This window comes from Quercus robur, chromosome 7, assembly GCF_932294415.1.
Source record: "Quercus robur chromosome 7, dhQueRobu3.1, whole genome shotgun sequence".
Lineage (NCBI taxonomy): Eukaryota > Viridiplantae > Streptophyta > Magnoliopsida > Fagales > Fagaceae > Quercus > Quercus robur.
This window is the reverse complement of record NC_065540.1, coordinates 39,471,512-39,498,964: the sequence shown is the minus strand read 5'-3', so window position 1 is coordinate 39,498,964 and position 27,453 is coordinate 39,471,512. Positions and strand designations below refer to the sequence as shown.

Below are 27,453 nucleotides of genomic sequence, written 5' to 3'. Positions count from 1 at the left end.
GAATTAATGGAAATATTCAATGTTAGTCCAAAAGAAATAGATCAAGTAAAGAAAGAGTCAAAATCAACCAACCCACTTAAGATTAATAAAAGAAAAAGAAAACAAATAGACATAATAATGAAACTGATAGAAAATCTACCAAATCACTATAAAGACAAGAAATAATATTTATTAAAATTGAGAGACACTATAGAAATACCTATTGCTTGCATTAGGTGTAGGAAATATGGACACCATGTTACGGATTGTAGAAAGAAAGAAAAAGACAAGAAAGAAAAGGTAAAAATGAAAATGAAACAAGATAGTGTAGAGATAAAAACCAATTGCTCTACAACACTTAATGACAGAATCAAAAATGGTAAAAAATGAAATTAAAAAAGAAAATCCCACAGACAGAAGATTTGATGATGATGATGATGGCAATAGACAGAATTTCTTAAGTTTAATTGACAGAGTAATTTTCCAAAAATGGCATACATAAATTACTTTAGTAATTAATAAAGAGTTTTCTTTAACAGATATTGCTTCAGGAGCTGATATGAATTGTATACAAGAAAGATTAATACCCTTAAAGTATTATGATAAATCATCTGAAAGATTAATTCAGGCCAATGGAGAGAAACTAATGATTAATTATAAAATACCTAATGTTCATATATGCCATGATGGAATATATTTTGAAACAGTTTTTTTTTAAAGACCTTCCTTCTAAAATTATTTTGGGAACTCCTTTTATGGCTTTAATTTATTCCTTTTTAGTGACAGATGAAGGAATTAAAACTAATGTATTGGAAACAGATATATTCTTTAAATCCATTGTACCACCTGTCTTGAAAGAAAAATACTTTTCCAAAAAAGTTTCTATTTTAGCAGATATCAATGAAAGAAGAATCTATAGAGCTGAAAGAAGTTTGTCATCTTTAAAGACAGAAATGTTACTTGTTAATCAATTAACAGAAAATGACAAAAAGAAAGTTAAACAAGAAAAAGAGACAAAGATACGTTCTTATTTTCCTATTGCTTTTTTACATAAAGTCCAATCTACAGAAGAACTCATAAAAGATAGAAATACGAATACAATCTTTTGTAATCAATATGTATGGACTAATAGTATATAGACTGACAGATGGCAACTTGAGACTATTGCCCCCACACCAAATATAGAAAACACTGAACCAGACTTCATAACCCAAAATATAGATGGTACAATTATTATTTCTTTTAATAATAATGACAGACATACTGATAGTCTCATAAGACTGATAGAAGCACTAAACAAAATTATAATAAATGACATATTTACACCCTTTATAGTATCTTTAAATAGTCATATAACAGATATTTTAATAAAAGAAGCTTTGACAAACTCTCCTTTATTAATCATTAAAGAAAACATTAATTGTGGTAATTTTTTGAATAATGACAGATTTAATTTCCTAACAGACAGAATTAATTATAATCCCTTGATAGATTTTCCTATTAATGAAAGACTTTATGAAGAAATTTTTTTCTCACAAGATGAGATATATAGTAGTACATGTATGAATAGAATCATACTAGATTTAAGAAATATTCTAAATCTCACTTACATTGACAGATCCCATCATGACTACTCTAATACTGTTGCTACTTAGCAAGAGCACAAAAGTGAACAAAGAAAAGTTTGTTTTATAGATGTTGTTTGTTTTATAAATACTTTCCTTGTTTTTCTTATAAAATATTTCAAAAGAATTTCGCAGAAAGATATTGGTAAAAGAATTTCAAAAAGAAATTTTGCATAGCCACTACTTGCTCCTTGTTAGCGTTGGTCAGCCTAAAGACTCATTGGCAAACCATAGTTTCGCATTGGTCAGCCCCTTTGTTGCAGCCAACGGACAGGCGTTGTTTGGGTGGTCCCGCAATGGAGTTTCCCGAGGAGGTGGTCCCGATAGCAAGGATACCAGTGGTTAGTAATAGTTCCGCCAGTAATTATTAATTGCTTAGAAAGAGAATAAATACATTTATCAGCTCATCATCTGTTTGCTTGTTCACACTTAGGCTAGGCACACACTAATTGAAACATGGACTATGATGATATAGATTATGATGAAGGTTATAGCATGAAAGATATAGATTATAATTGGTCAAATAGTGATATGGATTATGAAACTGATTCTGATTCTGACAGTGAAATTAATGATTATAATTATAATGGTAACATAAATAATTGGAGTACTTTAATAGAAGATAAAATCAACTGACAGACTAATAAATACAATGATAGTTTTTTGGACAGAATTAATAGAAAATTAGAATCTTTAGAAAATATTGACAGATCCACTAGATATACTGAAGTTGAAAAGAAAAATGATAGTTTTTTGGACCTCTATGAAAGAATGATAGCTTTAAATTCACCTTTGAAAAAAGAAATAGAATTTGGACCCCATCATAGATCATCTTTTACAGAAACTATGACAGATAATTGGTATATAAATAGTAATTCAAAAGAGGTTGTAGATAAGAACTTACAGACGTTAAAAGCAACTGACAGATTAGTTGACAACGACACTGGCCAAATTAAGGAAAGAGTAACACATGTAGAAGATAAAATAAAAGATCTAACAAAAGAAAGAAGTACTATAGAAAATGACAAACTAAAAGAAATGGTGGAAAAGCAAAACAATATACAAATTATATGTAAAAAGCTAGACACAGATAGACATAAGAACCTAATAAAGACAAGCAAGAAAGAATCTTTACATGAGAAGTTAATAGATAATGAGAAAGAAATAATAAAAAAAGGAATGGTAAAAGAGATGAAAGAAAGAATAGAAAGTCAACAAACCAATTCAAAAGATGAAACTCTACGTAAAACAAAGAAACATGACAAAGAAAGAGAAAAAAGATGATAGTCCTAGAAATAATGATGATAGTTTGAAAGAATTGTATGAAAGACAAAAAAATGAAATAATACGTAGGAAGTTAGATACAAAAGAGATAGAAAGAGATAGTGTAGTAAAAGTAGTCAACAATGGTAGGAAAAATAATTATGGTAATTTAAAAGAAAAAGAAAATAGTGATAGTGTAGTAAAAGTAAAAGTGGAAGTAAAAAACAAGAAGTATAATAGTTTTAAAGAAGAAATTGATGAAAGACTAGAATTAATTGAAAGATCTATAATAGATACCCAAAATGATAGTTTGACAGAATTAACTAAAAAAATAAAAATTTTAAATACACCTTTACAGAGAGACAGAGAAAGAGACATAATAGTTTTAAATACTACTGAGTTATCAGATAATGAGAAAACTGATAGGCATGTTAATAATACTATTTGTCATAAATGCAAAGGATATAGACATACTAAAAAACAATGTGACAAACATAATAAAATTGTCAAACGAATTAGTGAATTAGAATTTGAGAAAGATATAACAAATGAATTAATGGACATATTTAGTGTTAATCAAAAAGAGATAGATCAAGTAAAGAAAGAGTTAAAATCAACCAACCCACTTAAGATTAATAAAAGAAAAAGAAAACAAAAAGACATAATAATGAAACTGATAGAAAATCTACCAAATCACTATAAAGACAAGAAAGAATATTTATTAAAATTGAAAGACACTATAGAAATACCTATTGCTTGCATTAGGTGTAGGAAATATGGACACCATGTTACGGATTGTAGAAAGGAAGAAAAAGCCAAGAAAGAAAAAGACAAGAAAGAAAAGGTAAAAATGAAAATAAAACAAGATGGTGTAGAGATAAAACCAGTAGCTCTACAAGACTTAATGACAGAAACAAAAAAGGAAATTAAAGAAATTAAAGAAGAAAATTTGACGGACATAAATGAACATAATATTGTAGAAATAATAAAAGAATTTTCTAATCCTGTGATAGACCCCCTTAATCCTCCTACAGATAAAGAAGTTACAGATATTAATGTTTCAAACAATAGTAATAAATTTGGTAGACAGAATTTCTTAAGTTTAATTGACAGAGTAATTCTCCAAAAATGGCATACAGAAATTACTTTCGTAATTAATAAAGAGTTTTCTTTGACAGAAATTGCTTTAATAGACTTAGGAGCTGATATGAATTGTATACAAGAAAGATTAATACCCTTAAAGTATTATGATAAATCATCTGAAAGATTAATTCAGGCCAATGGAGAAAAACTAATAATTAATTATAAAATACCTATTGTTCATATATGCTATGATGGAATATATTTTGAAACAACCTTTGTTTTAATTAAGGACCTTCCTTCTAAAATTATTTTAGGAACTCCTTTTATGGCTTTAATTTATCCCTTTTTAGTGACAGGTGAAGGAATTAAAACTAATGTATTGGAAAAAGATATATTCTTTAAATTCATTGTACCACCTGTCCTGAAAGAAATACACTCTTCCAAAAAGATTACTATTTTAACAGATATCAACGAAAGAGGAATCTATAAAACAGAAACAAGTTTGTCATCTTCAAAGACAGAAATATTACTTGTTAATCAATTGACAGAAAATGACAAAAAGAAAGATAAACAAGACAAAGAGATGGAGATATGTTCTTATTCTCTTATTGCTTTTTTGCATAAAGTCCAATCTACAAAAGTACTTAGTAGAAAAGGCATAAAAGATGGAAATATGGATACAATCTTTTGTAATCAATATGCATGGACTGACAGTATATGGACTGACAGTATGACAGAAGTATCAAACAAAATTATAATAAAAGACATATTTACACCCTTTATGGTATCTTTAAATATTCATATAACAGATATTTTAATAAAAGAATCTTTGACAGACTCTCCTTTATTGATCATTAAAGAAAATATTAATTGTGATAATTTCTTAAATAATGACAGATTTAATCTCCCAATAGATAGAATAAATCCCATGATAGATTGTCCTATTTTATTTCACATATTTTCACAAGATGAGATATATAGTAGTATATGTATGGATAGAATCATACTAGATTTTAGAAATATTTTGAATCTTACTTACTCTAACAGACCCCATCATGACTACTCTAATACTGTTGCTACTCAGCAAGAGCACAAAAGTGTGCAAAGAAAATTTTGCTTTATAAATGCTTTTCTTGTTTTTTTTTATAAAATATTTCAAAAGAATTTCACAGAAAGACATTGCCGAAAGAATTTCAAAAGAAGTTTTGCAAAATATTTGCTCCAAACATAACCCTCTTCCCAAAACCCAATTGCAGACTATGAATAAAAGATACTCTCAGAAAGACAAGGGCAAGGCACCAGCGGTGCAACCCAAAGGTATCTGAAAGCCTTCAGTAAAAATTTCGAATATGCATGAAGGCGTCTTGTTAGAGACAATATCCCTTCAAGATATGTTGCTAGCAGAGGCAATGTATTCATATGGTGAGAAAAGTGTAATTCTGCAAAAAGTGCCTAACACTGATCTCATGTTTCAAGATAGAGAATTTACAAACCTTCCTTTTCATATTAAATTACTTCTTGATAATTTACAGGTAGCCTTCAACCTCAGACAGAAACCCTTATTCCAAATGACCCTTCAGGCTTTGGAATTACATCTTGTTAGCACCGGGGCATTTATTGAAGCACTCAGTTGTCAACTCCCTGGCAAGGAGAATGGAGATTCAAGCTCCACAAAGACAGAACTACAGTCTCTAAAAAGCTATCTTATGGGAACAAGCTTTTCAAAGCTCCACCCTAAGATTCAGCAAAAAACGAGACTTACTATTAGAACCTTACCCCCTGAAATCCAACAGAATATATTAACTCATAAAGCTATAACAAGTTCTTATGATAGATGGATGTATCTTTTTAAAGTATTAGTCTCTACAGCATTTATCAGAACAGAAGACATGACAGGTGATATATGGTTATCTCATAAGGCTAAATGGTATGAAAGTTTTGGAAATTTAGACGGAGTTTATGATAGAACAGGAGACATATTTAATCCCTACTCGGGATTACTTATCAACACAGAGACAGAAGATCTAGTAATCTGTGATCCCTTATGGTTATCTGAAATGCTCGAAGCAGGGTTTATTAGCAAATTAACTCTAACTTCTGCAATTCAGATTAGTTTATTCCCCAAAGTTATCCACGAAGCAACAGCACAGATTGAAGGACTTAATTATATGAAGATGGAAATCTGGGGTGGACTTAATTATATTATATGGAAGCTCAGCCAGCACACATTTTAGTCCTTATCCATGATTGGGGTGGTATCCCTGAATGCAACTGGTATACAGGAGATACTTATTTATCACTTGATGATCCAGATGCCCTGGCTAAAGAATGGTCTAATTTCATGTGTAACAAGATCTATGAAGTACAGAAAGAATTAGACAGAGGTTTCCATTTATATGGCTATACCGACAGGATAGCTGTGTATGGTCCAAGACCTTCAGTAGGAAGGCTTATTGGGAAAAGAAGGATTGTTAAGGATCCCAGATTGATGATAGCTAAGGATCATGTTCCTGTTTTCCTTCTCATTTCATACTGTGCCCTATGTAATGATTATGGAGTGCTCCACGAATATGAGCAGTATGAGGATAACTCTGATCCGCTAGATTATGATAACTATGCAGATACAGATTGATAGACAGATAGACAGAATGCACAGACAGACAGAATACTCTTCTAAACAGACAACGGCGATATATCACTATTCACTGGAGACAGATCACTATTCACCAACATGCATGAATAGCTTCCAGTTTTCTGTGTCATGGGTTTCTTTAAAGGTGCTCTAAGGTGAGGAGGTATTTCATGAGGGATAAACAAAGGGGTATTAGACGTATTTTCTTTTTTTATAGAAGTAGAAGGGGGTATTATTTTGTCTTCTATGTCTTGTAGCTTTTGACCAATAGTTTTTAGATAGGTGTTGGTGTAATTGTTCTGTTGAATTATACTGTCTAGGTTCTTATTTTCATCACTTAGGCTAGGTCTTTTGATAGGCGTAGCCAATACTTGGACTCCACTATTTTGACTCAATATAATTGATTCAAATGGTGGATAAGTCTGATACACTTTCTCATGATTTTCTGTCTTTGCCCATGACAATATTTTTTCTATTACACTTATCTTTTTGTTATGATAGTCCAAAAAGTCAAAGAAACTAAAGTGTGTCTGTAAGTTTGTCATCATTTCAAAATACTTAGTTCTTAAATTGTTTCTTTCTTGTTCATTATATTCTTCAAAAAATTGCTTCCTTCTGTCATTATTTTCAGGTTTTAAGTAATCATATTTTAGTAATTCTTTATCTAAAATAAATTCTTTAGATAAAACATTAATTTGTCTATCATCTGTAAATCCTAATATATCTATGTGGGTAGGAAAATCAGGTTGGGGTTGAGGCTGATAAAGAGGTTGGTGAACATTAGGGGTAGGTTGTGTGGTATCTGTCGGATAATAAGCTGGCTCTATCTGAATAGGGTTTCTTAGTGTTTATTGGGGGAAGGTGTATAACTGGAGGAAGATTCTAGGGAGGTAAAGGTCTGGAATCAGAGAAAGGTGTCCTAGAGGAAAAGGAGCTTCTAGGAGTAAACATCATAGAGGTCTTTCTACCTATAGAACTACTAGGTCTTATAAGACTATCAGTATGTCTGTCATTATTATTAAAAGAAATAATAACTGTACCATCTGTATTTTGGACTATGAAGTCTGGTTCAGTGTTTTCTATTTTTGGTGTGGGGGCAATAGCCTCAAGTTGCCATCTTTCAGGAAGGGTTATATCTTTCCACTGTATTTGTTGAGGTACCCGTAATCTAGTATTCCGGGTTGAGGCTTGCATAAGGAGAGTCTGACCTTTAGGGGAAGGATCAACTATGGATTGAGGGTCTAAAGTGGTTTTCATCAATTTATAATAAATCCTATAAATAATAGCTAAAGGTTCTGAGCCTTCTTTCATGTAATAACCATTTGTTTTTACATTTAAAGTTTAAGCATCCATAATATTTCTGTCAGATAGGCTTAAAGCAAAGTTAGGATAACAATTAAAATATACTGGTCCTCTATGTAAACTTGTTTCCATCATTCCAAGGAGTGAGTCATCAAATCTTAAATGTCTGTCATCTCTTAAACAAAGTAAAACACTTGTATTTAAAGCTTCTCTTGTTAATGGTTTAACAGCTACTTGAACTAAACCAACATGTAAAAATTACTGGCTGGATAGTGGGACTCCCCAAGGTTGGCCCTCCTAGGAAAAATTACTGGCTTCACCATTGAACACAAAAGAATACGAAATACCACAAACTCCACTCAAAACACATGATAAAATTCGAGGGATGGATAATTGTCTCAAATTTCTTAAGAGAGCGTATTTTCACTATTTTCTATTCTATGTTCTTTTCTTTTTTCTTTTTTTTTTAACAATATTTTATTTTCTTTTTGTGAATGCCCAAATGAGATGTAGAAATACCCATCAACAACCAATAACTAGATAACAAAATAAAATAAATAGAAAAGAAACAAAATTGTGAAACAATGTGCAAATCAAAGAGGCATGGCCATAGAAAAATTTAGGAGTAATCAGGCGTGGAAAGATGTTTAAGAAACACTGATGGTTTTTAGACCCCTTAAACAATTGATTAAACCTAGGTAATTAGCCAAGTTGTTACTTAGTCCAATTAAACAAGTCTAGGTTATCACAATATAAAAGATCAAATCATGCAAAGCAGCGGAAATAAATAACACAAGATATGATCACCCAGGAAACCAAACCGATAAAAACCTGGGGAGGATTTGACCTAGCTATCCTCAAGGTAAACTTGAATCCACTATCTTGAAAGAATCGAAGTTCATACAATAAGACTTACAAGCCCCCACGCTCGACTTCTTATTGCTGTGATAATAGTGGAATTTTTGTTTGGACTTACAAGCCCCCACGCTCGACTTCTTATTGCTACAAGCCCCCACGTTCTTAAGAGATTGTCATTCCTCTCCCCCTCTTGCATTGATTAGAAAGAGAGATACAATATATAGGGCTGGGTGAGACGATCAAAGCCAATAACCATTGCTCATGTCACCATATCAGAAATAGAAACAGAGTCTGTTACAACACTATGACCACTATTTATTTTTTTATAGGTCCCTATCAGTTAACTTAGGCTTCCATTGAGACGCATGTCATTTTGGTTATTGTATTGCTGTATTTGCAATGTCATTTGTTTCATTACTGCATATCTCTTTACATCCCCCTCAAACTCAGAGCAAGGTATCAGCATGAGTTTGAAACGAATAACAATAAACCAAGAAGAAGACATTTAGCTAAAATGTCACCAAGTTGATCCTTTGTAGAGATAAATTGCGCTTGAATATCCTTTTGAACGACTTGCTCTCGCACAAAAAGGTAATCCACCTCTATATGTTTTGTGCGAGAGTGGAAAACTGGATTAGATGCCAAGGCCAATGTACATAAGTTGTCACACCATAATAAGGGAGGCTTAAGAAGATAAATATGTAACTCTTGCATCAAAATTCTCAACCAATGGAGTTCAGCCACAGTAGAAGCTAAGGCTCGATATTCAGCCTCGGTGGAACTTCTAGAAACTGCGGGTTGCTTTTTAGCAGCTCAAGTAATAGGATTGGAACCCAGAAAAGCAATGAAGCCTGTAGTACTTCGTCTAGCACTCAAATCACCTGCCCAATCAGCATCCAAGAAAGCTGAGAGGAAAATGGGGCCAGGCTTAAGAAGAATACTAGAGGTGAGTGTGACTTTGAGATACCTGAGAATATGTTTAGCAGCCTGAAGATGAACATCGGTGGGATTTGTCATGAATTGAAAAACTTGATTGACCACAAACAAAAGGTCAGGACGAATGAAGGTAAGATATTGGAGAGCTCCGACAAGACTTCTATAGGAATGAGGATCAACAAGGGAATGCTCAGTGGGAGATAGTCTAGCAGTAGCAAAGGGAGTTTTGGAAGGCTTAGAGTGAAACTTGTTATGTTTATGAAGAAGATCTGTAGCATATTTGGTCTGTGTAATGGAAAGGCTTGAGGATGTGAGAGCTAATTGAAGACCCAAGAAATAACAAATGGTACCAAGGTCTTTGAGTTCAAATTCAAGACTAAGAGAAGTGATGAGAGAGGCAATAGAGGATGGGAAATTGCCTGTGATGATAATGGCATGGACATAAAGGAGAAGATTGATTATTGTAGTGTTGTTGAAGTAGAGGAACAAAGAGGGATCTACAGAGGACTTGAACCCAAGACAAGCCTTATTACCTGGTGATTGTGCCATCACTGTTTCTTTTGATCTTAAAGACCCATTTGGAACCAACAATGTTCTTGTTAGATGATGGAGGCACTGAAGTCCAAGTATGTTGTTACTAGAGTGCTTGAAATTCTTCATCCATTGCCTTACACCAGTTGGGAAACTTACTAGCAATACCAAAGGAAGGAGTTTCTATAATATTATTGTCAACAATGGTTTTATAGCACCACTTTTTATTAGGTTTGGTAATGCCACTCTCAGATCTAGTTTGCAGAGGGTGAAAATTAGGAAGAGGAACAAGAGAAGTGACCGGAAGAACATTTGGTGTAGGAATAGGAGAAGAGTGAAACTGATTTTGCAAATCAGAAGTTGATTCTGCAGAAGTAGGAGAGACAGATTCTGATGTGGTAGAAGTGGGAAGTGATGAGGGAGCATTATAGGGAGAAGGAGAGTTATAAAGAGTAGAAGAACATAAATGCCTGTAAAGGATAGGAGAAATCCATGATTAAGTAGAGAAAGAGGGAGGAGTAGCTGGAGTGTTAGGTGGAGTGAAATGAACTTCATCAAATAGAACATGTCTAGATAGGTAAATTTTGTCAGTGGATTCGGATCAAAACAGATGTAACCTTTTGTGTCGAAAGGATAGCCTAAAAATAGGCAAGGAGTAGTTCTGAACTGAAGTTTATGTTTGTTGTAAGGTCTAAGTAGAGGATAGCATGTGCACCCAAAAGTTCTAAGTTGAGGAAGGTCAGGTTTGAAATGAAAAAGGGCTTCCCAAAGTGAGTCAAAATTTAACACTGAGGAGAGTAGCCTGTTAATCAGCTTACTACATAAGACCAATGAGTGAGAGGTAGATTGTCCTGTGACAACATGCTCAATGCAGACTCTACTATGTGTCTGTGTTTTCTTTCCACAACACCATTTTGTTGTGGTGCATTGGGACAACTGAAATGATGGGAAATACCATGGGAAGAACAAAATTGAGTAAAAGCCCTGGAGATGTACTACCTGCCACAATCAGACTTGAGAACCTTTAGTGTTGTGGAAAATTGAGTTTCAATAGGAGACTTAGTAAACAAAAGTGGAAGAACTTCAGACTTATGTTTTAACAAAAATAACCAAGTAAACCTGCTGTAATCATCCGCAAAGAGCAAATAAAAAGAAATTCATTGATTGCAATAATGGGTGCAGGACCCCAAACATCGGTGTGAACTAGATCAAAATGTTTAGCAGATTTAGTTACAAAATGAGGAAAGGATACGTTTCCCTTTCAAACAGTGTTCACATAAAACTTATTTTCTAGACTAGCATGAACAGAGTTAGGAATCAAATCAGGAAATACAAGTTATAAAATTTTAGAACAAGGATGGCCTAATATTTGATGCCAAAGTAGCCATTTGTTGGTGATAGATTGTGCAGGAAAAGCAGTGTAGACACAAGACTTACAAGCTAAACTTTGAGCATTGGAAATGTTGTCAGGGGTCTTGTTAGGATAAATGGGGTCTAACCCATTCTCACTCAGGCCCCTGTAAAGAATCCTCCCCAAATGTAAATACTGAATACAAAAATGGCCAGCATCAAATCTACACCTACAATTGTTATCTTTGCACAATTTATGGATTGAGAGAAGATTGGAAGCTATCCTAGGGACATGTAGAATATTACGAAGATTGAAATTAAAGAATGGAGTTTTCAGAATGCCATTACCTATATCGTTGATAGGTAGTGCTTGACCATTGCCAACAGTGACATGATCATTTCCTTTGCATGGTTGTTGCATAGAAAGATTCCCAATATTGGCAGTGAGGTAATCAGTTGAACCTGTATCAGAAACCCAAGGATCAGTGGACTGAGTATAGTGAGATCCAGTAGCCATAGCAGCTAGTGTAGCAGGTGGATGCCTTCCCTGATATGAAAAATCCATGTGGTCATAGCAATCCAGTGCTACATTACCAGATTTACCACATATCTAACATGATGGTCTCCCTTCAGATCTAGTGAATTGATTTTGATACAGTGAATTACTGCCTCGATGAAAAGGATTTTGTGAGGACTGATTAGATCTACCTCTCTGCCTTGTTGATTAAAGTTATTGTTCACATAGAACTGTGCTTGAGATGAATTTTGGGACTTTTGACCACCAGAGGTAAACATAGCTATCGTAATGGCACTGTTCTTGTTAGATTGTATAGAATCTTGAAGCTGCTTCTCTTCAGCATGAAGCAGTGCATGTAACTCATCAAAAGAAAGTTGTTAAGTTCCAGTGCGAATTGCTGAACATAGAGGTTGATACTCTCTGGGTAATCCCTTAAGTACAATGTGAAGTAATTCTTCATTGCCCACATTTACTCCAACTGCTCGAAGCTTATCCCTTGCTTCTTTGATATTGTGTAAGAACACATTCGCTCAATCATTCTCCTTGATACTATGAAGTTCAATCTTCAAATTTAGAATATTAGATTGAGAAGAGGAAGTAAACCTCTTCTCTAAGGCCTTTCATACATCAATGGCAGATTCAACTCCCACAACTACAGAAACTACTGCTGGTGAGAGAGTAGAGTTGATCAAAGTGACCAATGCTTGATCACAAATCTGCCATGATTCAAATTCAGAATTGATCTGTGAAGTAATTTCTCCATTGCCACCGCAAAGAAATTGATCAGGTATCAGAATTGATTCATCCAGACGCTGAATCAAAGAGTAGGTTTTGAGAAGTGAAGTGATACGATGTTTCCAAACTATATAGTTTGATTGATCAAGCTTCACTGTCACGAGATTAGCCATGTTTGAGAGTAAAAACAGAGGTGTTTGATTTGCATGATGATTGGATGGAAAAGATGTTAATGGAGGTATAGGTAATGAAGTAGAAGGTATGAAATTCAATGGTGGTGTGGTGTTGACTGAGATGAAGCCTTTGATGCCATTGATGGCTCTGATACCATGAAGAAGTTCTAGAATAATAGAGACTAATCTAGCAGAGCAGAAAGGTTGAGGGAAAGAATGATTGGAATTGATAATACTCGGCTTGCATTGATCAGAAACACAGATACAATATATAAGGCTGGGTGAGATGGTCAAAGCCAATACCGTTGCTGACTTCACCATATCAGAAATAGAAACAGATTCTGTTACAACACTATGATCTCTATTATCATTACTCAAGTACCCATCAGTTAACTCAGGCTTCCATTGATATGCATGTCATTTTGGTTATGTATTGCTATATATGCAATGTCATTTGTTTCATTACTGCATATCTCTTTTCAATTTGTGCAGCCAGTGCTGTTAGCATTTCCTTGCTGAGTGAAATTACTGAAGCTTAAAGCTAGCTTTGGAAGATCTTGGCAATGCTATGGCAAAAAAACTAAAAAACTAAAATCAGGCATCACTTTTAGTGGGTGGAAGAGCAAACTCCACCAGAAATCAAGAGGCACAAAGCCCAGTACTTCCATATGTACACATCTTGCAACTGAAAGTATCAATAACTTAATGACATTGAAGGACTAAACAATCATCAGACTCTGATATTACACTGAAACATATATTAGTATATGCATAGTCTAAGGTACTTTTACATGCGTATGACCATAAGGGGACTTTTGAGACCGTCCATATTCAGGATGCCACTGGGCATGAATTCGCAACTCGTTTGGGCAATGTGTTCACCATTGGCAAGGGGACAAAACCATGGGTATCCCTTCGTTTGGGCAATGTGTTCACTATTGGCAAGGGGACAAAACCATGGGTATCCCTTCCCAAGGGTAAGGGTATTAAGCTAACCTTTTGAAGAGGCCAGGAACAGGCTTGGAGCCCAAACAGTATCCACAGTATAAGATATCGTGGTAAAAATTGTCATGAAGATTAAATGACTGTTATTTTGTAGTTCGATCCTGGATTTTTGTTCCAATTTTTCCATGTTTCTCATACTTTAAAGTTGAACAGCCGATCTTAAACTTTTGTTATTTTGAATTAAACTTTTGTTATTTTGAATTAAACTTTTGTTATTTTGAATTAAACTTTTGTAAAGAACTGACATAGTTTGGTTTGAAATGTCTTGTTCACTAATCAGGAGGAGAACAAAATCCTGGTCAAAATGCATCGGCAGAAGGTTGCAGAGGTTGAAAAGCTAACCCAAACTGTTCGTGAGCTTGAGAAGGTTGTTTTGGCTGGTGCTGGTGCTGCTAATGCTGTGTGTGATTATCAAAGAAAAGTGCAAGAGATGAATGTAATGACTGTTACCTTTGGAATTTTCAGTTCTACAAAACAACAACTGGTAGTCATTTTGAATGTGTTAGAAATGCTCCAAATTGCTTCTAACCTTCAAGCTTGAATAGGAGGAGAGAAAAACTTTAGAACAGGAAGTGGCTTGTGCAAAGTTTACCGCAAATCATGTTGCCACTGTAGTTGCAAATGAGTGGAAAGATGCCAATGACAAAGTGATGCCTGTTAAGAAATGGCTTGAGGAAAGAAAATTTTTTCAGGCATGTTACCCATTCAATGCCTCTTTATCATGTTCTTCAAAGTTCATTTCTTCAAAGAATACCATAAATACCGAGCAAGTATTATTGCTGGAAGTCACTCTCTAATGGATGTTTCTGCTACGGATATTCTTAAACAGTTGGTTCTGCTGTTAGTTTGTACTCAATTAATATGTTTATTTATACGTTGATTGATTGATCAAATAATCCTGGAATAGGAAGTGTTTGAACTAACATCAAAACATAGTCTTCTTGTAGTGTGTTGGGTTTATCATCTAATAACTGTAAGCGAGCTAGGATTGTTTCATGATGCATGGAAGAAAGAGGCATGCTACCATCTATCCTTGTCTGTTATGTTTAATTTTGATTTCTACTGCCAACTATAAAATAGAAACCAGGATGTTAAACAGGTTGTTATCAGAATAAGACTGGGTGACATATAGTTCGATCAATATGGAGTATAGTGTTTCAAAATACATAGTTGCTATGGAAAGCTGAATATTGTTGTTTTGAAGTACAATAAATTATAAGGTATTGTGAAGACTAAATATAGTTTTACATATACTTTTAGGGAGAAATGCAACAGCTTTTGTGATAAACTGGCAGTAGCTGAACGCACTGCAAAGGCAGAAGCGCAGCTTAAAGTGTGTAAGCTAATCTATTAACTTCATCCCCTGCTTTTGTTATTTGCTGAATATTCATTTCTTGATTGTTCATTTATTACTTGATTTCTTAGGAAAAATACCAAATGCGATTCAAGGTTTTGGAGGAAAGGCTTAAAACATCTAATGGCAACTCTCGCTTTGCCACAGAAGGGAGAACCATAAGCAATGATCTTCAAGGCGTCAGTCTCTTGGTGGAGCAGAGAATTTCTCAAAGTCATCCTCCAATGGGTATCTATCAAAGAGAACTTCAAATTCACATTATGGGCTTCTCAGATCAAACAGTGCTAGCACATTATTAAAGCATGGTAATATCTCAATGAGATCATTTGATGGTGGTAGTAGATCACTGGATAGAGATAAGCTGATACCAGATGCGAGTGGGAAAGATAATGTGCCCACCAATACCTGTGATCAGAACCTAATTAGCGAAACTAACGGTGCTCACATGGAGAGTGCAAATGGAACTCCAATTGGAAACACCAAACCAGAACATGAAGATTATGTTCTATGGTCTATTTAGTACCAATATTTCATATAAATCACACTAAAATTTTAGTACCTATTTTTCATATAAATCACACTGAAAATGTAACATAGACCTCTATGGTCTATTTAGTACCAATTTTTCATATAAATCACACTAAAATTTTAGCACACATTTCATAGAAAATTACGTATGTTTTCACAATTAAAATGCAACTTGGGTAATCTCATTCAATTAGTGATATCTCATTTAAACCAAGTCTGATTTTTGCCTATGACCAAGCAAATTACAAGGAATTTCATGGTCTTAAAGATAGCACCAAAATTAATACAATCACATGGTTGGATTTCTATTAAAGCTCAACTAGAATTAGTCAACCGCATAGAAATTGATAAAAATCAACAAAAATATAGGGTTTAATAATTAAAACCATGAAATCATTTAGAGCTGGACAAAACCTCTTGATGATGAAGTTTTGAGGACATTCCAAGAATTTTCCATCCACAAAGCCCAAAGGTGTTGAGTTGTTTACGTTCAATCAACAAGAAGAGCAAGAACATCAACGCGCATAATATTTTCATCAAAGTAAGTGGTAGATATGTGGATTGATCCGGGAGAAGAAGGGCAGCAATCTATTCTAAATTTTCAAAGAGAATCCGCTATTAAACCATTCGCAAAAAAGAAGGTGCATGCATGTAAGCATCCAAACCTAGTTTAATTTATGTTTTTGTTTAATTATAAATTTTGCACAATATGCTGAATTTTAATGATATTACCTATTAATGTTTAAGCATTTTCTTGAATGAGATTTTAAAATGATGTAAAGAAAAATGATGAATTAAGATATGTAATGATTAAATGTGTTAAGTTTTGACTCTGAACATTATTTTAATCCATATAATGATCCTGAGTTTTTTCATCAACAATCTATGCCGTGATGATGACATGAAAAGTATATGTTTTATGCATAATATGAAATGGCCAATAACTCCTGAAGGACCAAAATTTCATTGAGTGGAATGGGTGCCTAACTTTCTTCCTTCTTCTTCTTCTTCTTCTTCTTCTTCTTTTTTTTTTTTTTTTTTTTTTTTTTTTTTTTTTTTTTTTTTTATGAAACAAGCGCGCATACACAAAAGGGAGAGGAGATGGGTTCTAACAAAAATGACCTGTTCATGTTTAGGTTCATGAAAGAAAGGTTTAAAAGAGGGGGAACGCATCCCCAATGAAAGGTCCACCTGTGATACTCCAAAGCTCATCATATTCATTGAAATTAATGTTTCTATAACATCTACACTTAGAAATACTAAGTGCCAATTCTGTGCTACTTAACTCAGTTTTATAAGAGGCGGTCTTGCATCCAACTCTTGGAAGGGGACAGATTTGAAAAAGAAAAAATTTATTCCCACTGTGTAGTCAACTATTACTGTTTAATAATTACCACAAAAAAAAAAACTGTTATTGTTTAATATTCTAATTCAATTATGAGATTAAATTCTATAAAGACGTGGTACCCCTTCAATCCCAACATGCTACATCATCTTATCACATATAAACACAATCACACTCAATCAATTCTAATACTCATATATAAATCCAACTAAACTGGGAATTTATTGAGATGTTATTAGGTGTGGGAGGATGTATTAAATTTTAAGTAAAATGCTAATGTGACAATCACTTATTGGATGGTATAAAACATGAATTTTACAACACATCCTTATAAAATTTAATCTTTTCGATTATACAAGAGTAATGAATACTAGAGCGCGTGCTCAGAGGCTCTTTTATTTTTTGGGTAAAGATTAATAATTTGTATTTATTATAATTTGGGATTTCTAGTTTTTCCAATCACAAATAAAAAAAACTAAGGATGTAATGACATTAAAAAAATATATATATATTGAAAAAAAAAGGAGGACAGAAGAAACAAATACATCGTGATGAAGTAAAAAAAAAAAATGAATACGTAGGGTGAGTTTTGTAGATTAGAGGAGTTTTAAAATTAACAAAAGAGTAATCCTATTTTGTAGGGAGTTAGTGAGTAGAAATAGAAATTTAAATCAACGTAAAAGTAGGAGTTTATTAGAAGTAGGAAAACATTTCAACGTAAAAGTAGAAATTTATTATTTTTGTCAATTTACTATTTTAGCCCCATTTTTAAGTTTAGGTAGGGGTATTTTTGACAATAAAAAAAGTAATAACTAACTTTTTTTTTCCAATTTACTATTTTAACCCAATTTTTAAGTTGTTGGTTAATTAATTTAGGGGTATTTTTGACAGGAAAAAAAGTAATAACTAATCCTCTTAATATATACAGATAAGAACTGCATACAATAACAAAAGGCTGATCTAAACACAAAACCTCAACCATAATATCATCTCTTCATTGCTACCACAAATTAATGCCATGTCTATTGAATTGACACTTTGACAAAAATAAAAAACATCAATTTAGATTTAGTTACTAATAAGAGCCTTTGTAATAAGAGTAAAAGGAATGTGTTCTCCTCCTTTTCTTTTTCTAATTTTTATCTTTGTAGTTGTCTATAGAACATATAAAACTAAAAGTAAGATTGTACAATGGTAAATGATCAGCTCTATTCAATATTTAGTTTCTCCAACTGTGGGACGCCAGAAACCCTTCTTACCAACAAGAAACTGATCCTTATACAGTGTTAGACTGTTAGTGACCAACGAAGCGAATGCAAGATAGGACTAAACTTATTAATAATTTCCATGTCTTGAACCACAATATATCCACCTGGTCTCAATATGCGATCAACAATTACATCTAGGAAATCACATCTAAAAAAATTGCAAATATCTCAGATCACCATCTAAATTTGAACTGAAAAATATTGATTTAGGTTTAGCATTTCTTTTCTTTTTTGGGGTAAAAATTTATTTGAGCCAAATAGAGGAACACAATTTTCATATTTCTATTTCCATTCATAAAAAATCTCCATATCAATTATGAGGTAGCAATCACCATAGGATAAAAAGGGCAATGAACCAAATCATTGTTCTACCTTTGTTTAAGATTTCTGAAGAGAAAGCTGGAATGCAGTAGATCATAAGTTTGAGGATAGGTGTTTAATGACTCGCACCAATCGTGATAGATTCCAATCAACCCTCTGTCAAATATAATAGACAGAGTATTTGGTACATCAACCGGGGATGACATTCATTACTCAGACAAGTAGATCAATAAGTGCTGCAGAAAATCTAAAAGAAGAAAAATCACAAATTCAGTTTAGAGAATAGATGAGGGGTGATCCTGCAGTATGCCATTGTGGGTTCCTTTTTTGAAAAGTACCCAAGTCCATTGATGACAAGGGATCTTGGGCCTCCAATCCGGTTCTCCGCAGCTTATTGGGGTCATTACATGAATCGATTTGTGCGCAAGTCACATAAAGCTCCTCAAGGCAAAAAATGTGATTCCTCCTAAGTAATAAAATACCATTATAAGTGTTTTAGTGTCATAAAATAACCTTTTATTCTTACAAAATAAGTAAAATAAGTATTCATAATATTCACAATGAAAAGGAGATTGAAATAGAATATTTGAGGCTTATCTTTTATTGTATGAACATTTAAAAGAATTCATTCACTTGGTTCCCCGAGCGTGATGTCATGGTACCCCGAACGGGATGTTGTGGTTCCCAGGGGTACTAGGCCTGTAATCCATGGAACCCAAAATGCTGATTCCTTGAACTATAAAATATTTTTCCATGCTTATTATGCAATGGAGTTTTGCCCTTTCCCTTTACCTCTATAGGTCCTGCATAAGAACACACTATACAATACCCATATCTTCAAATAATTGTTAGTTTCTTAAATTAGAATATACATTTTAATTCATATACATATATGTAAATAAATTTCATGAAAATGAGTCAGCCACGAGGATTCTGTCCCCAACTCTCACAGATTTAGTGCTTTTGTACAAAACTTGTGGGATTTGGAACTCGAGTCCAAGTAACTTTGCTTGGGCATTGCCTTCCAAGATAATTAGGTGAGGAGGATTTTGTGGGAGAAAATGATATCTGATGTGTGCATGTTTTGGCATATATTTCTTTAGAGGTTAAGTGATATTTTGAATGATCTTAAGGATATGGGACAAACTCCTCCACCTTGGCTCTCTTATTTTGTTCATTTTTCTCTCCCTTATTAGGCTATTAAAGCTCTAAGAGTTATCCTTTTGAACGTTTGAACTCTCCCTTTTTCCCTCCATTTGAATTCCTCTTTTTCCCCCCCCTTTCTCCTATGTCTTAGTGTTCCTTTCATAGTGGACATGGTTTGGTACCCCTAGCGAGGACATCCCTAGTCTGCTGGGTAAAACCATGTCCTCTAGAACCTGAAAAAGTGCATTAGGCAGAAGTTTAGTTTAATTAAGCAATTATAACTCAAAAGGGGAATTTGGAAAGTCAAAAGAGTAGGTGGGCTGCTCAATGCAATGTCTGACAACTTTAATAGAAAGTGACAATTAAGAGGAAATTGTGGGGAGGTGTCATGTATATGGGGAACTGAGTTTTCCATTGGTTCATGCATTCCAAGCAAATATATGAATCAAGGGAAACCTTCGGGATCCTTCTTTCACCAGAAATCACTAACTTACCAACTAAACCACTTTTTCCTTACTATCCATTCAGGATCCCACGGGCTTGGACCATGGGTTACAAAGATAATACCTAGTATTGCTGGATTTTTAATGGCTTTTTGCTAGAAATCTGAACATAAATTTTGGTTTTCCCATGTGTTAGCCAAGGTCCTCTTCTTAAGGCTTTAAAAGGACACATCAAGGTCCTAGGGTCTTGATGTTCTTCTTACTGCATATCCTCTAGTTTGACCAAGATCCTTGCTGCATGTCCTCTGGCCTAACCAAGTTTGGATCCTCTTCTTTTTTTAAAATATCAAAAAACCAAAAAGCATGCTATTATCATCATTAGAAACATATTCATATGATTTAATCACTCAATTTGATGCCATAACATGCCTCTAAAAATTCATGCATATTGGATTTTTTAAAAGCAACAAAGATCTCGGGTTCATTAATCCAAAAGGGAAAACTAGCATCCATAGCTCTGATATCAATATTGAAGATATTAGCTGGGCCATATATTTGCATACCTTAATAGAACCGATTACTCACTTCCCAGATCTTTCTCTTCCTTGCTTTACAAACTCCTCCACACGATCTCTATAGTTTTTGGAGCACCTTTTTGTCATTGGAGAGGCTACCAATGTTTCTTTTAAGATTCTCACACTCCAAGTTCTAGGGTACTCTTGATGGTGTCCCTAGAAAGAAATGGTTTGCTTGAGAGATTACTTAGGAATTGTATGTTCGTTTTTGTTCTCATAATTTCTCTGTTGGTCCCTTTTTTTTTCCTCTTTAATTGTTGTAATAGTATTTAAATATAAATTGAATAAGCATACTATCAAGATGAGTGGTCTTATAATCACTCAATCCATCATATATCACTACACTATTGATCTTGACAACTCATGCTCAGACCAATTTAAATTTAAACTCGAATTTATATCCACTTATCAGATAGCTGGTGGACAAATAACCCATGTGGATGATCCGTGGGCCATGTGTTATGGGTTGGGTCAAATCTGGGCTAAGTATTAACAATTAGAAACAAATAAGTTCCAAAATACAATGAACATGATAGTTTTTCCTTTATTTTGCAATTTAAAAAAAAAAAAAAAAAGATGTGAGGAACTCAAGGGTTTAATGAAGGATTAACAGTATAACTAGTAAAAATTCATACTTATGATGGACAAAAATGTCATGTATTTACATGGGTTACTCGTTTTGACACAAATTATGAGCCTGGTAATTTTGAGTTTTTTTTTTGAGAATCAGGTAATTTTGGGTTTGTTTACAAGTTAAAGAGGTCAACATGGAATTGACCTATTTATTAACCGTATTAAATTGGGTTAACCCCGCTTTGATATAAACTCATCTATACTAAAGATTAATCTACAAAAATTGTGTCACATTTATGGGTGGAGTTATCCATTGCCATCGTTACCTGCAAGAGGTTGAATATTTATTTATTTATTTTTTTTGAGCTTGTACTTGCATTCTCACACTTCTTAATTTTATATTGCTTTTTTGGAAAAATCTCTCTCTCTTAATGTTCTTCCTGTAAACTAATAACTAACTCTTCATGTTCTTTCTGTAAACTAATAACTAATCAATATATTACTAAAAGCTGAAGCGTAGCGTTTAATACTGCTGCTCTCACATTGAGCCACGTCAACGTCCATGTCATCATCTTTTTTTTTTTTTTTCCATTTTCTTATAATTATTTATAATTTTTTTTATTTCATATTTACACTTCTCCAACCTTTCTCCCTCCCTTACCTTTTCATCTCCCCACTACTTCTCTAACCTTTCTCCTTCTCTCATTCTCTCACCTTCTCATCTCTCCACTACTCTCTACATTAATATCATTCTTTATCTTTCCCTTCATCTTCCTCTATTTTTGTCTCTTCTTATTCACACTCTATTACTATAAATTTGTCACTATCTCATTCATTCCATGCATAGTTTTCCCTTACAAAAAAAAAGGTTCTCTCTCTTTCTCTCTCTCTCTCTCTCACACACACACACAAAATTTTTGAGTGGATTTTTATTTTTTATTTTTCTTGCATCTTCGCTTTAGGTTGATAATTTTTTATATTCTTTAATCTACTTTAGGTTAATGCGATTCAGTTCTCTCTCTCTCTCTCTCTCTCTCTCTCTCTCTTTGATTGTTAAATGTTACCCTATTGCATTATAAAGGATTAAATATAAAAATATAATATTATTCTAATACATAGCATGATTTGGATAATTTAATTTGGCAGTTACTGTAATTTGATAGCATGATTTTTATAGTGCTCAATTTAGATGTTAAACTATGAGACTTTAATCATTTTTGTTTATTTTTTAATCCATTGTGGTGGACAAAGTACTTTTAATAGTATTAAAAGTACCCTATAATGCAATTTATTTAGAGACAAGCAAAGGTTGGCTAAACAAAAGTTATTGGATGAGAGACAAATTTTATCTTTCGCAATTTTACTTTAATTATTATTATTATTATTATTATTTTATAACAATGCATATATAGAAATTTAATTCTTAGATTTTGCTAATAATTGATTATTTGATAATATGTTTTGGGTGGATGAAATTACAATTTCCGCAAAGAAAATAACCTTAGTAGATTATAAATAACAATTTTTTTTCCTAATTGGTCCAATTAATCATAGTTAAGTTTTATTAATTTTTTTAGTTACTTTTTTCAGTGTTTTGGATTGTAGGCAGAAAAAATAAGTTTGAGAAAGTTTGTTTAATACTAAAAGAATAATTTTTAAATTTTCTTTTCTTTTTAATGATTCACAAAATGTTATAAATAACTTTTATTAAAAAATAAATATTTTCGTTAAATTGCCTTTTGAATTTTTGAGAAAAATTGTATTTTTTTTTTCATTTTAGTACAACAAAAATTATTAACTTTATGATTGTTTCTATATTACATTTATGATTATTCTTATAATGAGGTTCTGCCATGTGGCACTCTATTAGAGTGATTTGCATTTAGCTTTTGTCTCTTTCTTCTTCTCCATTTTTGCCCCAAATTTGCTTTAATCAATTTCAATTATTCAATATTTCCCTCTAATATTTCCAATAAACTCTCCTTCCTCATTTATTACTTCAACTCTCTATTAATTCTGTCCAAGTGTCCCACGTATTATATATTATCCATCCACTCACAAGACTTCTCATCTCCTTATCAAAACAAAAAATGGTTAACAATTCTCCCTTTATTTACTTTCCCATTAAATCACATTCATCATTTTGGCCCTCCTTTAACTCTATCTTTTTGGGCTCTTCCTCTTCTTATCAAAACCTTCAATGCCTGCCCCTTTGGAATTAAATCCCATTCATTTGTTTTTTATTTATTTATTTATAGATTTCCAATTCTCTCTCCACCACTGCAGAAGTCACCAAAGTACAAGCAGAGTTGGAAAGTCCCTTTAAGGTGAGTTTTGCCTTTTCTGTTTTCCCCTCCATCTTCATTGGTTTGTTTGGTACAAATTGCATTTTCTCCCATTATGCAGAAGATTAAATGTTTGATTTTAACGTTATAAAAAACTCTGATTGCTCGCTGCAGGACAAAGGAAAGTGTTGCGGTAATATAGAGGATGCAAGTGTAAAGCGTTTGTAGGTGGCTTTTTGTGTAATGGGTCTTTCAAAAAATATATTATTATTGTTTTACAAGGCTCATGGCATGATATATTATGGTTCAATTCTTGATTCATTTGGAATATTAAAAAATGTGATAAAAATAACATAGATAGATAAAATAGGAAAGCAACTAGACCATGTTGATTTATTTTATAAAATGTCAATGTTTATGCATATTTCTTTTGTGTGTCTCTTTACATTCAATTATATAAACATTTTAAATGTTTTAAAAACTCTTTAAATTGATTAGAATGGAGAATGTTAATATATGAAGCTCAAGAAGTATTGCCAAGATAATAGGGATGTTTTTTAGCGTTAGCAAATCAGTCAATACTGCATTGCTCTCGGGTATAACTTAGAAAAATGGTATGTGCATATAACTCTTTTGGTGTTTATTTTATTTATTTTTTTTGTAGGAATTTTGATGTGAAGTAAGGAATAAGTTTTTCATGGCCATACTTCTTACTTGGATGTTTTTTGATGACTCTTTGTAATGTACACATTTTGATTACTTAAAATTTTTCATATAGATGTTGAATTGGATCTGTAGTTAACTTTTTTGTTTAGGCTTGGTGCATCACAAAGAGGTCCCCTCTTCTCAACAATGTCCAACTCTCTATTCACAATCAATGTAACCATTTTCCCTTTATGTAATAAAAGAAGTGTTTGTCTTCAACTTGCTAAGTTGCTAGGTTCTTTTTCTATGATCACAGGTTTAAATGTTGTGCTTTGGGTGAAAGCCGAATACCCTGAAGAGATAGGCGATTCCAAAGCTACTAAATGATTCTTCAGAGAACAAGAGTAGTAAAGTTGCTTTGGAAGAACCATGATTTTCTTAAAGTCAATCAATGTCCATGTAACTAAATTTCAATAAGCAATGAGTAAAATGTATAAATTTTTTTGCTCATAAGTGTTTCATTTTTTTTTCCCCTTTGACTTCTCCATGAGATGGGAATTTGGCATATAGTTACAAATTTTTCGGGAAAATTAGCCCACTAAGAGTTGCCATTTCCGTATTGCACATGTATATATTCCAATCAATACCTCAGCATAATGAAGCGATTCTTCATTATTCCATGGTATCACAAAAACAAACGTTGGTGTCAAACCAGATTTAGCATATGAGCATATGCATATGATCTAGATATTAAGATAATTTACATAACTTTTTTTACAAAAGTATAGACTGTATGATAAATTGCAAACTAAATCATGTTCAAATGTACACATCTAAATGTTGCTTTGACCATGGTGTCATTTCTCTTTCCTAGAACAATTCAGGTTAAAAAAATGGACATTTATAAATAGTTTTGTCTTGAATAAGTTTACATTTTATAAAAGTAAACTGTTTATAAATGGAGTTTATAAAAGCAAACTGTTTATTATGTAGGTTAACAATTAATTATTAATCTCTTAGCTTACAAAATATATATTACATTATATCAGTTATGAATAATGCTAGAGATACAAACTATTTTATAAAAAAAAAATTTACAAATTACTGATGTGGTGAGTGATTATTGGTAAATGAAAAAGTGATATTAATGATGGGCCTAGATGAAAACCAATAAGAGATTGACCACATCAATATTTTGTAAAAATGTTGTAAAATAGTTTGTGACTGTAGCATTACTCATCAATTATACCCCATTAGAAAAATAAATATATAATTTTGAGTTTTAGACTAATAATTATAAGTTCCATGTACTTATTTCTTCTTTCACTTATCAATAAATAATAAATAAATAAAAACAACGTCAAAATTTCCCACGCATCGCGCGGGTTTACGGCTAGTAGAAAATAATAACTAAAGAACAAAATAATAACAAAAATAAAATAAATAGAAAAGTAATCGAATTGTGAAACCAATGTGCAAATCAGAGAAGCATTACCTTAGTAAAATTTAGGAGCAACACCAGAAGGAAAAGTCTCTAGTACTTACCTACACCTCCTATACAAAGCAAAGTAACAAAGAAATTTAGCAGGTTACAACAGAGAGATTGTAGCCAACAATCGCAGAGCACCGTGATCCGATTTTAAGTGTAATTAAGTATGAATCAAAAGGGTGATGGAGAACAAGCAATTGGGTGTTATTATGTGCAGTGTAAATGCCTTTAACTTAAGCATCAGAAAGGAAAGGTATCCAATTCTTGATTGGCCATTTTGACAAAGAATCAATGATGATTTATCTTTAATAGGCATCCCAACCTTTCTTGAACATCAATCTCAAGGGTATGGAAGCAAGCCCTGATTCTCTTGTTTGGTTCTTTTTTTGGATCGGGGTTTTAGTTTTACCTTGTATTTTTTTTTGGTAAATGTTTCATCTTTGCTCTTGTGGTATGGAATAGGAGGTGATGAAGAAAGTGGTAGTTTGACTTAGCTTGAGAAGATACCTGTACAGCAGTCTCTAATTTTGGAGTTCCTGGTTAGTTTGGTTTTGTGAAGGGGTTTAAGATTTTTGGGTTTTATTTTGAGGGGGATAAGGTGGTGAATTTGATTTTGATTATCACGGTGATGGTGATTTATGGGTAGTAGAACAGTGAAGATTGGCACAGAAGATACTAATAAAGTTATGTCTCTAGTAATGGAAGTTCTAGTTTTTCTAACACTTAACCATTATGATTTCGATATAGTGTCTTTCTTCTTCATCATACATTTTGGGAGAGGATGTATTGTAGATGTTGTGACAGAAAAAAGGGGAAAAAAATCATTTTCTTCTTCATATCTTGTTTTTATCATGGCAGGATTATTATTATTATTGTTCCTTTTATATTTAAAATCGTTTTGTAATGTTTTTAACTAAATTGCCAATGGTGCAGCTTCTTGTGAATCCTTTATCAGAGCAACAATCGGTAGGCATCTACAACTTGCAGCCGTAATCCCAGTAGGCTGAAGATGCTCTGACAAAAAGCATGTAGGCATCGCAGCAATCCCTGGCTGAGACATTGGCCAATTGCTCAGCTGGCCCATCAGGATCATCTGGATATGTGGCAAACTATGGGTCAAATGGCCACAGCCATGGGAAAGCTTGGAACGCTAGAGGGATTCCTTCACCCGGTAATTTTATTTTCTGGTTTGATCCCACTTATTTGTTTTCCCAGTATGGTTCATGCACTCATTGCTAGGAAGGAAAGAAGATTAAATGAAATTCAATTCCCCCTCTTTGCTTTTCTCAAAACAGGAACCGTGTTTGAAGAATAAGGCACTACCTTTGGGTGGGTGATAATGGTATTATCATTTCAATAAAACCATTTTTTAAGAACAACTTTTGTGCAATGGTTCCTATTATGGTTAAGTGTAGGGTTTAGAAGTGATTGAATTGTAGCCAAGTACTCTACTTAAGTCTCATCATTGAATCTGATTCTAGTTCTCTTTTAA

The 27,453-nt window shown here is 33.1% G+C and overlaps 1 long non-coding RNA gene and 1 pseudogene across 1 annotated transcript; both read left to right on the top strand.

Annotated features, from left to right (window-relative positions):
• The window catches only part of LOC126693393 (microtubule-associated protein 70-2-like), an 82,511-nt pseudogene extending 66,567 nt beyond the window's left edge, over window positions 1-15,944 (top strand).
• Window positions 15,945-26,398: 10,454 nt separating this feature from the next.
• Window positions 26,399-27,453, top strand: LOC126693399 (uncharacterized). The gene is made up of 2 exons (XR_007645337.1): window positions 26,399-26,500; window positions 26,895-27,453. It is a non-coding gene; the product is annotated as an uncharacterized LOC126693399 (long non-coding RNA).